This window comes from Erpetoichthys calabaricus, chromosome 17 (genome assembly GCF_900747795.2).
Source record: "Erpetoichthys calabaricus chromosome 17, fErpCal1.3, whole genome shotgun sequence".
Classification (NCBI taxonomy): domain Eukaryota; kingdom Metazoa; phylum Chordata; class Cladistia; order Polypteriformes; family Polypteridae; genus Erpetoichthys; species Erpetoichthys calabaricus.
The window spans coordinates 62732960-62747550 of NC_041410.2; the positions used below are offsets into that span (position 1 = coordinate 62732960).

The window sequence follows — 14591 nt, forward strand, 5'->3', positions numbered from 1 at the left end:
CAGTGGCCTTATTTTGGCAGTGACGGGGATTCGAACCGGCAACCTTTGGGATACCAGCGCAGATCCTTAGCCTCAAACACCTGAAATCAGAATGTGCTGGTTAATAAAACCTTTACTGTATGGACAAAAAATTCACAACTGAGTATCACTTCAGTTTATTTCTCAGGTGCATGCGTTTTGACGACAATAATTCATCTTCCACTTTGCACAAAAAAAAATCCTTCCTGAAAAATAAAACTGCACTGATTGAGAGACACTGATCATACAAGACGATATTGTTAATGACCAGTTACTTTTGCTTTAAAAAAAAGTTGTTTAACAACGAAGCGATACAAACCTTGTAAAATTCCTGAGTTGGCAGTGTGTCTACTGAACTGGTGAAAAACTAAACAAACTAATGTGTTTTTGTATTTATTCTATATTTATTAATTTATGTGTTAGTTTATATTCACAGCTCAAAATATCTGATATTGTGAAAATAATCCAGTAGCAGAATTATGTTTTAAAATATTTGTCCCCCTTTTTTTCAATTTTTCTCTCTAAAAATAGTTGAAATATTATATTGTTTTTGTTCTTAACATCAGCCATATCATACATATTGAATACCATGGATTTTTTCTGCTTAGCATCCAAACCTGCTGGGGCTATGCTTCAGGTTTCCTGCCATCCTGCTCTGGATAAACAGGTTCAGGTAATATATATATTGTTAATAATATCAGATGCTGTCTCTGTCATTTTGTACCCGTCCGTATACCTATTACCTACTCTATCTCTGCTCATTAAGGGTTTACTGTTCTTATGCATGGGCTATTCAAGTCTCACTGCCCCTAACCTTGACACTAAATGCTTGTTTTTCTTTCACACTGATTCAAGCCTCAGAGCACTGTTCTTCTTAAACCCCTGTGATTTTCATGATTACACCTGGCAGAACACAGTAGAATCTATTTTCTGATTTTTGATATCTTTTCAGGCCTGCAGGTGGCAAAATTCGGTCTGTAAATTGTATGTGCCTAAGATGGAATTTAGAGATCAATATGGCTGGTAGAAAATAAAAAAGCCCAGTATGGGAGATTTTTGAATGCAATATTGAAGGCATTCATTTTAAGCACATTCTCTTGGAGCAAGATATGTTGTTTGGAATACACATTTAGAGTATAATTCACCTAAATTTCATTACATATTGCCCCATCCTTTGCAATAAAAGGAAAAGATAAAAAGTGCCAACAATCAGCGCACATTTGTTCAGCACAAATGACACAGAAAATATATTAAAAGTTATAAAATTGTATAAAATTGTTCATATTCAGTATATGGTTTTGATTATGCTTGTTTTTATCAGATAAAAACAAAACCAGATAGTAAACCATATAGTGTAGTAAGCTTCCACTAACATATCCAGATCCATTAAGTCTACAGTTCTGTCTGATTGTGACACAAAGCTAAACTCTGTAGTAGTCCTTTAACCATACCATCTCTCTCTCTCTCTCTCTCTCTCTCATATACACATATACTTGTGGATAAGTTCTTCCACGGATAAGTCGGGACCTGATTTTACAGTATAATTTCTGGTATTTTATAATGTCGGTCATATAAGTCGAATGCGGAAAACACACGTTATTGGTACAAGGGATGATGATATGCTAACGCTCACCTGAGAGAGTAACCATGGAGCATACTGCCTTTTTTTTGATGTAGGTGCGGCAATCCACTGTATCAACAAGTGCTCCTAACTTTTCTCGCTCTCTCTCTTTTGTGCCTACATGACCACACAGTAATATCTGAACTATTCCGAAGCAACATTTGCACTGATTTGTGTTTTTTGTATCTCACACCCTCATACACCTTTATTGTAAGAGCATCCCTTATCTACGATGGAGCATTCGATCAGAAGAAAATATGAAGCTGGTTTTAAATTAAACGTCACTGAAGTAGCAAAAAAATTTGGTAACCGAGTTGCTGCAACAAAATTCGATGTGTCTGAGAAACTGATGTGAGATTGGAGGAGGCAAGAAGATGTAAAAATAAATAAATAAATAAATAAATAATTGTCACATTTTTCAATGGGCATATAAGTTGGGGTATGATTTTATGATCGATTTTTTGGGTTTCAAGACCAGACTTATACAGTGGAACCTCGGATCATGAACGTCTTGGACCACGTAAAAATCGGATTACGACCAAACAGTTTGCTAAACTTTTGCATCTGTTCACAACCACACACTTGGGTGATGAACAAGCCAGTTTCCCTTCCGGTTCGTACGCGCCGATGATTTCCGCACGTGTTCAGTCTCTCCCTGTGCATTCCCTGTGCAGCGAGCGAGAGAGATGGCTGCATAAGGCAGTTGCACCGGGCTTGTTTTTAGAGACTGATTCGAGCATTGTTTTGTCCTTGTTGTATTTTATGAAGACTTTTTTCTATTGGATTTTAACCTCCACTTCACTTCTGTTTACAGCGATCAGTTCGTAGCGTGCATTGTTGCAATGTTACTTTTCTTGTTTGTTTATTAAATTACGGAGTTTTTTTTAAATATTCATGTTTTTCCCTTTGCTTAAAACTCATTAAAAAAAAAAAAAAAAGTGTTTACAGTGAGCTGTTCGTAAGGCTATAGCGTGAATTCTTGCAATGTTACTTTCCTCTGTTCAAGGTTTTCTCTGTGTTATTCAATGTTTTTACATTTAGTTTACTATTAAGCTGTGCATTCTATGGTATAATTAACTATTTTTGTGCTTAAAAGTCTTTAAAAAAATATATTTACATACAGTTCGTATGGTCTGGAACGGATTAATTGTATTTACATACAATCCTATGGGGGAAATTACTTTGGTTCACGACCAAATTGGGTTACGACCAGAGTTTTGTAATGAATTACGGTTATGACCCGAGGTTCCATTGTACGTGAGTTTATACGGTATGTAAAATCCAACATCTGTCTGTATGTCTGTCTGCTTTTCATGAGAGAACTACTTAACGGATTTAGATCTGGTTTTATGTTGTAATTTGCTAGAACATTCTTGTTGATTTTATGAGTTCTCTCAGCGAGCTACGTGTCGTAGTTTGCTTGCGGCAGTCATTTATTTGAGCAAATCCGAGGTGGAGACTCCAGGCTGAGGAGACGGGGAGGCGGGACCTCAGGAGTAGGGAGCCAGGCGCGGCCATCCTTACTCACGTTGCCAACCTCCATTTGAGTTGGTCTACCTCTCGCCACGTGTTGGAGCATACCTTGCCTCCACTTAGCTAGCGATACCTGTTTGTTCAGGAGTCATTATCATCTAGAAATTAAGGAGTAACGTTTGACGTTTTTGAGAGATCACAGCAACGTGTGTTTTAGAGGTTAGCTGCTTATAGCAAGAGATATCACGGCCACGTCCTCTTCTCTCTATGCAGGGGACGCTCTCCCGTCTGAGGTAAACACAGTCAGATACAGTGGCAGCATTTGACTTTGGAACATGCCTACCTTCTGCTTGGCCACAGATACCTTGTCAACTTTTTACATTTTTGGCAAAGAGATCACAGCTACATTCTCGCCCCTGATAGTAAAACTAAAAATAATGTATATGAAGAAGACTCCGGATAGGAAAGTTATCAATATAAGTTCTTCTCAATACAAATTACATTTTTAAAAAAAAAAATTTTATTGATTTTTAAAGTTTCACTACAATGCGGGTGGAGCCACCAGGGGACAGCTAGTAATTACTAAAACTAATAGATATAAAAATAATATATAAATGTCTTTGTGAAATAAAAACTAAATTAAAACTAAAAATACACAATGAAGGAAAACTAAAACTAAACTGAATTTCCAAGCAAGGTCAGAAGTATAGAAATTAAAACTAATATATAAAGGCAAAATTCTAATAACCTTGATGCTGACCACTTTAATTTTCTATACTGTGGTGTGCTGTTCCTGTAACAGGTTCAGTTATGTGTTGCACTCTTCACCCCCTGGTGGCAGTAGTGGAGGAGATAATGTTAAAACTGTTGGCCATTATGAACAATGCTGCTCTCCTCTTTCTGACACCCTAACATTGAGTACTTTCAGTTAACAAATGATTCAGCAGAAGTGTGTAAAGAAATGCTTCTGGGTCTCCTTTATACTAATGGCAGCACGGCAGTATAATGCTTCACTTTGACTGCTGTCTTCATCTTTAGTGAAGTCAAGAGTTTTTCTTGATTTTAGTGACTCCGTTGTGGAGAGGGGTTTGTTGTTTTTCATGTTTGTTGGTATATTGAGCTTCTATAAAAAGCCTATTTTTACCTACTTGTGCAAATACAGTAAATACTCAAGTTATGTTTGACTTCTGGGCTTGCAGAAGGTCATGCTGTCATCATGGGTAACCATTATATTTGCACTTGTTGCAAGGCATAAAAGCACTTGGTCTTGGTAAGTGCAGCAGCAAGTGTGCTTGCATGGGTGCACATGTAGATCACCATTTTTTCTTTTTAAAGGAGTTTAGTAAGCTGGACAACTGTCAGCTTTTTCTGACCTTTCCAGAAAGCAACACACCATCTTACAGACATTCACTTCTTGTTTTTCAGTCATTGCTTTGCTGTCTGTTCAGTCTGTCTTTGTAGACAAGTGCTGACTGTTGACTTCATAGAGTCAGATGGGTCAAGAAAACCATCGTAGTCTTCTGATTAGGCCACCATACTAGCTTTCTTTCTTCAGATTAGTAACTTATATATATGCTTACCACTGATGACCTCTTCTTATGTTTATGTTTTGCTTAATCAAGAAGCCTAAGAAACATAACAACTGCAAATCATTTTATGTTTGTTTGTGTCCTCAGAAGAAAACTTTTTGAAAACTCTTACTGCCTTTTTGATCTTGTACCTATGACCACATATTTTATTATCAGCAATGACATTTTTAGGAATGATAGAGATTGGTTCTTTTTAAGATACACTTCTCAGAATCTATGTTTCATTTCTTTCAAGTAATGAATTTGCTTAATGTGATGATTGCCAAAGAATATAAATATTGATGTCACTTAAGACCGAAGTCTTGTGTAATTGATTACCCGTTGCATTAATGACTATTCAACATCAAATTTAAAGTAGAATGTTTTTTGAGCCTTGGGGGTTAGAATTTTTCAAATTCATACAAGGAGTGCCGAAAAAAAATAGAAGAAATCTCGGGAAAAGCAATTCGAAGAGAGACCCCTTTCCAGGTAGGTTGGGCGTGCATTGGGTGTGTCAAAAGAAAGCGGTCAATATAATACACAGAACAGAACACAAGTAATCCTTAGTACAATGCGATATTATAATAGTAATATTACAAGTACAGAATAAAATGCAAGAGTAGATGATATCACATAATACGATTCAGATTTGTTCAGAGTCCTTGAGACTTTGGCATTCAAGCTGCTTTTCTCTTACTGGCAATTCCAAAGCTTAGTCTATGGTGGGATGGCCAGTATGATGGAAAGACTCTTCTACCTGACAATTCCAGTGCTCCTCTGTCAGAGATGACTTTTCCTTTGGCAGGCAGACAACTTTGTAGTAGAGCACTGGCACCAAGTGCCACACTTGAGTACCAAGTAGAGAAACAGAATAGGTGAGGGTTAGTAACAAATTATATCTATCATTATTACTTATGTTTTAGTGCTAATAACTAACCACAGAAATGTAGTATACACAGTTAATCATCTGCTCTAATCTGGATAGTGCTGGGAGGTACTCATACTAAAAACCATTTTTTATCATTGTTATGATATCGATTTTTCTTATACCGCAACACTGGTTTAAATAGCCTAAACAAAGTTCGGAACGTGATGCAGCGGGAAACTGTTTAAGGGGGGACTTTTTTCACTGCTACACCGCTAAACATGCATGCAAATGGAGTACATGTGTTAATGGAGGTATTGTGCGGTAAAAATGGACAGAGAACATTCTGAAACTGAAGCTGTAGCAGACGATAAAGTTGAACATGATGGCACAGAAGTACTTTTGCTGAAAAAAGGAGTCACGTCTGTTGTCTGGAGATACTTTGGTTTTAAAAGGTTGGATGTGGACCATTATTATTTTCAAATGTGTGAATACTGTTTCTATAGTATCTGGATAATACTGCAAGCCAAGTAGCTCTGGATAATACTGCAAGCCAAGTAGCACTTGTTTTATTTTTTATTTTTTCAGTACTGTGTAATAGTGTGACCGTCCGAGGTCGGCACACCACCAGCCCCTAGAGCGCCTCAGCCTGCGCTACCTCACGGAGCACCAGCTCATGCTGCCTTCTCCTTCCTGGTGTCTGAATCGTCTCCCATGACTGCCTTTTCCCTTCTTTAACCTCCTTCTGTTCTAACTTTTCTTTTTTCCTTCTCCCATTTCCTGCCGGCCTATAAAATATACGTCTGTGTGGGTGCAGCGCCTTGATTACACGCCGCAGGAAGCCGATGAAGCAATTGAGAACGATGGTGCGACTCACCCCAATTGCCTCATCAGCTCCCCGTGGTCGTGCAGCTGTGCCCACGGAGATGGACACAGCTAACTGGATTTAGAAACTGACCATGTTTATTTTTTGAAGCCGCAGAACCGCTATACCACTTATAGCATTATAAATGCAAGTTGCAGTTTTATTATTTATGTATATAGCTTAGCTTGAAGCATGGTTCATATTAATGCATTTTGTAATATAATGGTTCAGTTGGTAAAGATGTCATCACCAAGTTGCACTTGTTTTATTTTATTTTATTTTTATTTGTTGAATACTGTGTAATGTACCTGGGCTTGAAGCCTTGAAGTAATCGTGTTATTACTGGAAGTTGCACTATTATTTATTTTATTGCTATTATTTATTAGTTTAAATATTATGCAGTTTAATGATGGTAAAGTTGTTTAAAAATTAATTTTAACGTGTCAGTGGACATAGATTGTTAACATTAACAGAAAGTGTAGTTGGTTTGCAAAAAAGTATTTACTATTTATTCCTTTTCTAAGATAGGTTCAGTGCAATACAACTTTTGACAAGCACCTCTGGATATTTTACCAAGTCTAAATGCCTCTTTGGATGGTTGAAAATATGCTGTAAAAATGATAGTTTGTTGTTTGCAAAATTTGTTCAATAAAAAGGTTCTATATTTTGACTGCAACTGCCATGCAATGTGATTCCTTCTCTTCATTAGTACCACCCTCTTGAAAACTATCACTTTATGGGGCTATGCAAGCCTGTATTAATACTTGTGTGCACATTAAAATGATCTTTATGTACATGTACAATTCTCATGACAGTGGAATTGGTTATTCTTAGCCAGTCTACTGCAGTAATTGCAGTGGAAAATGTGGTTAACATCCACTCATGCATGGGAAAAAAATACCGTTGAATACCGTGAAACTGGTATAATTTTGAAAAATACTATGATATGGAATTTTGGTCATACTGCCCAGCACTAATTGTGGGTATGTTAAACTGAAGTAGTGAGTCTTCAGCCGGGGTTTGAAAGCTGAGACTGAAGGGGCATCTCTTACAATAGCAGGCAGACCATTACACAGTTTAGGGGCCCTGTAACTAAAAGTATGACCTCCCTCTGTTAATCCTTAGAATCATAAGCAGACTGGCATCTTGAGATCTTAATGTATGCTCTGGTTTGTAAGTAATGATAAGTTTAGATAAGTAAGCTGGAAACTGGCCATTTAAGGCTTTATATGTTGAAAGTAGGATTTTGAAATCTGCCCTAAACTTTACCGGGAGCCAGTGTAAGGATTTAAGAACTGGAGTTATGTGTTCATACTTTCTTGTTCTTGTAATAATTCTTGCAGCAGCATTTTGGGTTAACTGGAAGCTGTATAAAGAGCAATTTGAACATATAGTGAACACTGCATTGCAGTAGCCAGTCCTACAAGAAATAAATGCGTGAATTAATTTCTCAGTATCCCACATATTTAGAAAATGCCTTAATTTCCCAACATTTTTAAGATGGAAGAAACATGGACAATTTTGTAATGTCCGCCCTACAGTAAATGATATGCTAGAGTCAAAGGTAATGCCTAGATTGCGGCCTGATTCAGTAAAGTTAATGGTGATTCCAGCTGAGTTAGTGACAATATATTGTTGTGATCACCATTAGTCCCTCCAATAATTACCATCTGTGTTTAAAGACAAGTCGTTGTCATCTATGCACTCCTTTAATTCACTAACACAACTAATTTAATGCCGAATTGAAGAAACGTAATGTGGTCTAAAAGAAAGGTATACCTAAGTGTCATCTGTGTATGAGTGAAAATTAACATTGTTATCTAATGGTAGATCCCAGTGGAAGCATGTAAAGTAAAAAAAAACAATAAAGGTCCTAGTACTGAGCCTTTCGGGACACCACATCTCACTTTTGTGTATAATGATGGAGTACTGTCAGCACATTTTTGTACATATTGGAATCAGTTTCATAAATAAATACTAAACCAGGCCAGGGGCCTCGTATATAAACGTTGCGTACGCCTGTTTCCACTCTCACATCGCAATGTATAAAAACTAAACTTGGTGTAAAGCCATGCACATTTTCACGCCAGCTAAATCCTTAGCGTACGCAAGTTCTCAGCTCGGTTTTGCAAACTGGCGGCACCCAGCATCAAAGCAGTACTTTTGTTCCAGTGTGGTTTCCCTTTCTTTTTTAGATCCTCATCCCTGACATGCCTTTATCAAATAAATTGAAATTAACCGCATATCGTTTATTAGTTTAAGGCATCTGATTGTAATTAACCTGTAACAATATAATGGTCCATGGAATGGCCACACTATTCCAAATACCGTAGCTGCTTTAGCATTTTTCCTCTCAATGCCCCACTCAGAATATTTATCCCACTGTATCTGAGTGTTGAATCACAGCTCTACAGCAGCTGATCAGAAAGAGAATTATCGGTATACAGCATCAAGCAGACGCTGCCTCAGCCATGCGCACTGTCTATTGAACTGCTCCCATACGGCAAACGCTTCAGAACCTTTCCTGTAGAGACTTCGCGGTTCAGAAACAGTTTCATCCTAAGAACTACTGTATAAACGCACTTAATCAGTCCATCAAGTGCTCCTTGTAGAACTGTTTTTACTTTTAAGTACAATCGCCTCACTGTAAACTTGCACTACAGTTCTAATATTGCACGACCTGAGCCACTTTATAAGGTGAGTATTTACATATGATGACAATATCATTTTTAAGATGAAATGCAGCAAAATGTTTATTACATTATATAGATAAAATTTTAACATCATTTAAATAATCTATATTGTTAATAATTTAGTATGTGAGGACACAGTGGACAGCAGTAGCGATGAGCTGGCGCCCCATTCAGGGATTGTTCCTGCTTCACGGTATATGCTTGCTGGGACTGGCGCAACTCTGTATGGATATATGGATAGAATAATTAAACATGTACTACGAAGGTACATTTAAAATTCTGTTACAACGAATATATTTACAATGAAATTTTCATTACAACGAAGTATTTTTATGGTGCCAACAGTTTCCCCATATGACAGAGTCTATAGAAATCTTGTTACTACGAAGTACATTCAGAAGATACTTTTATTACAATGAAGTGACCTTGAAATGCTTGAATGAATCATCCACAGAGCAGTTAGATCCCCAAACAGAAACATTGTGAAAAAAACAAAAAAATAAATAAATTTCTTTCATCGGACTTTCCTCGTCCTGTTTTTTTGCTGTTTTTGTTTTTGGTGGTTTTCAGTGATACCTTTTCCTTATTGCTTGGCAACATTTAAAAAACATCATTGCCACCCTCCTATAGGAACGGCTGACACGAAAAAACAACAGTTCATATTAGAAAAACAAACTTTACATTTTTGCAGCTCTTGATTGCGGCAAAAAGAAAACGGATGTTGCCAGTGAATTCAGAATTTTGCCATTGACACTGTCAACTTTCTTGAAACACCAAGCAAAAAAAGAAGAAAAAATCTCTGGTTGCAAATGTATGTGAACTGCTGCATTTGGAGACGCCTATAAAGCCGTTTTTATGTGGTTCAGTGATGCTCGTTTAAGAAACATTCCTATTAATGTGGCACTCATTCAAGAAAATCTGAGGTTTCTAAACTCTCTTGGGACCTCCTCCAACTGGACAACACACTAAAGAGCGTCCTGAAGTGCGATCCCCGTGTCTGTGGAAGACTGTTTATCTGTTGCCGGGTCAACAGCAGGCTCACAGCTCTGATGCGGCTTGGCACTGAAGCAAACAGAAAAGATCTTGATGGGTGATGCAAGGAACATTGTAAATGCAGGAAACAGTATTACTTGGCCACTAACGTGGTCACAACCCTGTCTGACAGCTGTGTCTGTTTATAGGAGAGTGACAAATCCTGCTACAATAAATAACCGTGCTGATCCTGTTTCAAGCTGAATAAAGCTGGTTTTGCTAAAGTACCAAGACTGAGCCTCGTGTTTTGGGGTGTAAGACAGGGACTTATAGCGTGCCCAAGATCTTTTAGGATTTGCTTCTGTGGTGCTTCACTGCAGCGCTGTGAGCTTGCTGTTGCCCTGCCCTCGCAACAGTCAAACAATCTTCCACAGACGAGGCAATACTTCAGTGTGACATTCCCGTTGGGTTGGGGGGATCCCAAAAGTGTTCAGAAACCTCACAATATGAAGGAGAAGAAAAGGATGATTTGGCTTCTGATTGATAACTGTGCTGCCCACAACATGCTTCCGCATTTATATAATGTTCGCCTTGAATTCCTCCCACCCAATTGCACAGCAGTGCTTCAGCCACTGGATTTGGGCACCCTGAAAGTATATTATCACAACGAAATGTTGAGAAAAATTCTCATCAGCATAACTTGTAGACAGGAGAAGATTAAAATTAATGCGAAAGAAGCTATTGAAATGATTGCAAATGCCTGGATGCAAGGTAAAGAAAGCACTGTAGCAACAAATACAGAATCTCATTACAACAAAATTTTCATTTAAACAAAATGTTTTTTAGGTCCCTGGCAGTTTGTTGTAACGGAATTTTACCTGTATTTCAATGTTCCTTAAAAGTTTTGAAGAATCTGCTTTTTAAGCTTACAGATGGCTTGACATCTATTACAGAGCTGATTGTGTGGCAGTTAAGTACTTGGAGAAAGTAAAGGAAGGACAGAAATTGGGGGTTAGTACGTTTTGAGAGAGACAGTACCGCTGCAATAAATTATTTCATCGAACGTCGTGCACGGCGCAGCAAGCATCTTACTTGAGGCAGGAACAATCTCTGGATGGGGCACCAGTTCGTCACTATCACTGCACCATCGTGTTCCGATGTTTAATAACATGCTTTAATTCCTATCATCATGAAAATTATACATCTCAGTATTTAAATTATTCAGAGAGCTGTAATATCACGAATGTAATGGATTCTGTGTACTGTCAGAGAAAGAGAAAGCCCTTTTAAGAAGCACGTAGTGATTCACACACACAGAACACATATAATACAAAGCATGTAACGTGCTACTTGAGTTACGATGGTATTTGAAAAACTAGTAAATTAAATAATTTTAAGATGAAGTTTATGATGTTCTACTTTAATGACAAAATAAACTATGTGATTAAAGTGGATATTTTGAGATTAAAGTTGACATTTTGAGCTTTTTTCCCCCCACTGTGTGCCTATTTTTTTTTTCTTTTCTCTATACCCTAATAAGCTTCCATATGACACTCAGACAGTGGGCTATGACTCACCTTTTCACTGCGACTTTGATATCTGACAACTTCTTTTTTTTTTTTTTTTTATTTTGGGCACTGTGTGACTTTGTGAACTTGAACTTTGGAGTTTCTCCGACCCTCTGTCACTCAAACAAACTTCCTTTTGTTGTTCATATCACTGTTTAAACCAACAAATAGAATGTTTATCCTTGCCTCCTCTTGGTATTCGCTGAAATTCTTGATTTTCCCCCCGTGCTTTTGCCATTGTCTTTTCACAGAACTCTGAGCTTAAGGGCTATTTATATTGATTTGCATATTCAAAGAGGCGTAATTCTAGGAATAGATGGGGCTGGACAGCAGGCGTGTGCACTTGCGTTATTTTTCACGCTGACCAGGGTTTTATGTAGCGGAAGAACATGGAAGTTGACGTACGGTACAGATTTATGCATCTGCATTTTTTTGTGCGTATGCACATTTCCGCTTTTGTCCGTATGCCATGTTTTAGTGTGAATTCTATGTACTGAGTTATGCATGAGGCCCCAGGACATTGCCTCTAAGCCCAATGTCATTTTCCAGCCTGTGTAGTAAAACAGAATGGTGAATGGTTTCGAATGCTGCAGTTCAAGTCTAACAACGTAATTACAGTGGAGTTTCCTTCATCAGAGAATATCAGAATGTTGCTTACAACGCATGTTAGTGCCGTTTCTGTATTATGACCAGTGCGGAAGCCAGCCTAGAATTTCTCGAGTAATTTGTCATATGTATGGTGTGACTGAAGCTGATTGGCAACTACTTTTTCAAGTATTTTAGAGAGAGAGGATAAATTTTATATGGGTCAATAATTATTAAGAAGTAATTTTTTGATGACGGACACTTTTAGTGCATCAGGTACTGTGCCATGCACTAATGAATTATTGATAATGCTAAAAATAGGTGCTGCAAGAACATCCATTGTGCTTTTTACTAGTTTTGTTGACACTAGATCAAGGGAACAAGTAGTAAGTTTCATTTTAGAAATTAAAGTTAAAACTTCCTGTTCTGTTAAAGGATTAAAATTTCTGAAGTGTTGGATGCAAGGTGTGACAGGGTCTGCCAAGCTAGTATGTGGTTTGCACTATGATGCTAAGATCTAGGATCTTAATTTTTTCATTAAAGAAGTTCATAAATCTTTACTGCTAATATCTGTTGGTATTTTGCACTCTAGATCTGAATTCCCAATTGTTAATTTAGCCACCGTTGTAAACAGTACTCAAGTATTTTTATTATCTATTATTTTAGAATAGCTGTCTGAGGAAGCTTTAAAGAGAGCTTTTTTTAATATATATTTTTTAACATTCTCTGTCCATGTAATTTGAAAGACCTGCAGCTTTGTTCTTCTCCATCTGCGCTCCAGTTTTCGATACTCTAATTTTTAAAGAACTTGAGTGCTGTCATTGAACCAGGGTGAGTTTCTTTGTGCTTTTATTATTTTGTTTTAGATGGTGCCACTGTGTCCAAAGCCTCTCTCAAGGACATATTATAACTTGATGTTAGCTGATCTAAATAGTGCTCCACGTTTACATTTGATGTTAACTGATCTAAATTGTTTTTCAATAATTACATTTGACATACTCAAAGTACAGTATCTATAAAATCTGAAGCAGAATTACCGTCTAGATGTCACACTGTCTTTGTGAGTGTATTGGGAAAGGCAGAACAAAATCAAACGTAATTAAGTAGTGATCTGAAATAATTTAATGGAGTAATATTTAAATTTTGAATTTCAACTTTGTAAGTTATAATTAAATCTAATGCTTGGTTATAGTTATAGTTAAATCTAATGTGTGGTTTTGGTTTTGATATTGAGTTGAACTTTTGACAATCTGACAGAATCCTATTGAATTTAACAAATAAGTAAATCATTTGCTAAAGTGTCAGTTTCCACATCAATGTGTACATTAAAATCCTCCATCAACACTAAGTGATCATAATGTATAGCCAAATCGGATAAAAGGTTGTCAAATTCAGTCATGAACAATGAATATAGCCTTGGTGGTCTGTAGATTAGAACTTTAATTTTGTTGGAATCTCTTTTAATATTTAAGATGAACGCCTCAAAGGATGTGAAGTTGCCTACATTTTTAGAAGAAGGCATTTTGTCACAATGAATTATTCCAAGGTCTCTTTCTCAACCAGCTTGGGGAACAGTGTCAGATTTACTAAGCCAGGTTTCAGTGAGAAGACACAGATCAGATTTTGTACTTAATATTTGCCAAAGTAGCTTTACTTGCAAGAGAGCAAATGTTTAATAAGCAGCATTGTTGTGATGTGAGATTTTATATATAATTTGATGAATATTTTGTAATGTCTTTATTTGATTTTTAGGCAAAGCAATGTAATTTAGTGTTACTTTGGTGAGAGGCATTCGTGTTTGCTCCCCCTTTTACGACTGAGCCTCTTTACATTTTTACGACAGGATTTGGGGGAAGATGTGCCTTAAACCGGTTTGGTTAGTGTTTCTTTGCTTAATTCATTTCTACCCCCGCAAGAAAGACTTAAAGACATATGGTCTTGGGGGTGGCAGGTTTTAAGATGTTGTATTCCCCCATTGGTCTGAGGTATGGCTGTTTGGAATTGGCTTGTCTCAGAGGCCTTTAAGTACTACGACGCCCTATTGGCTGTAGGGGTTGGACAGAAAATCTATATATTTACTTGTTTAACCTCATACTCTCTCTCTTACTAACCAACATCTGTAGTACTAGGGTGTTGTACCGTGTTAGCGATTATGATTGTAGAGAAAAGCCAAGCAAAATGACAATACAATAAAATAAAAGGTGTCATTTTGCTTGGCTTAACCAACATCTGAAAGAAGCATCTCTCTTGCTAACCTGTGATGATGAAGAGAACTGCTCAGCAGCCATTTTGAATCCCTGGGTGGGATTGGCTCCAGCAGACCCCCGTGACCCTGTGTTCGAATTCAGCGGGTTGGAAAATGG

The 14591-nt window shown here is 37.3% G+C and overlaps 1 protein-coding gene across 4 annotated transcripts in view; it reads left to right on the forward strand.

The window, feature by feature from the left end:
- clpxa (caseinolytic mitochondrial matrix peptidase chaperone subunit Xa) overlaps positions 1 to 14591 on the forward strand; it is a 291827-nt gene that overhangs the window by 131202 nt on the left and 146034 nt on the right. The window lies entirely within an intron of this gene.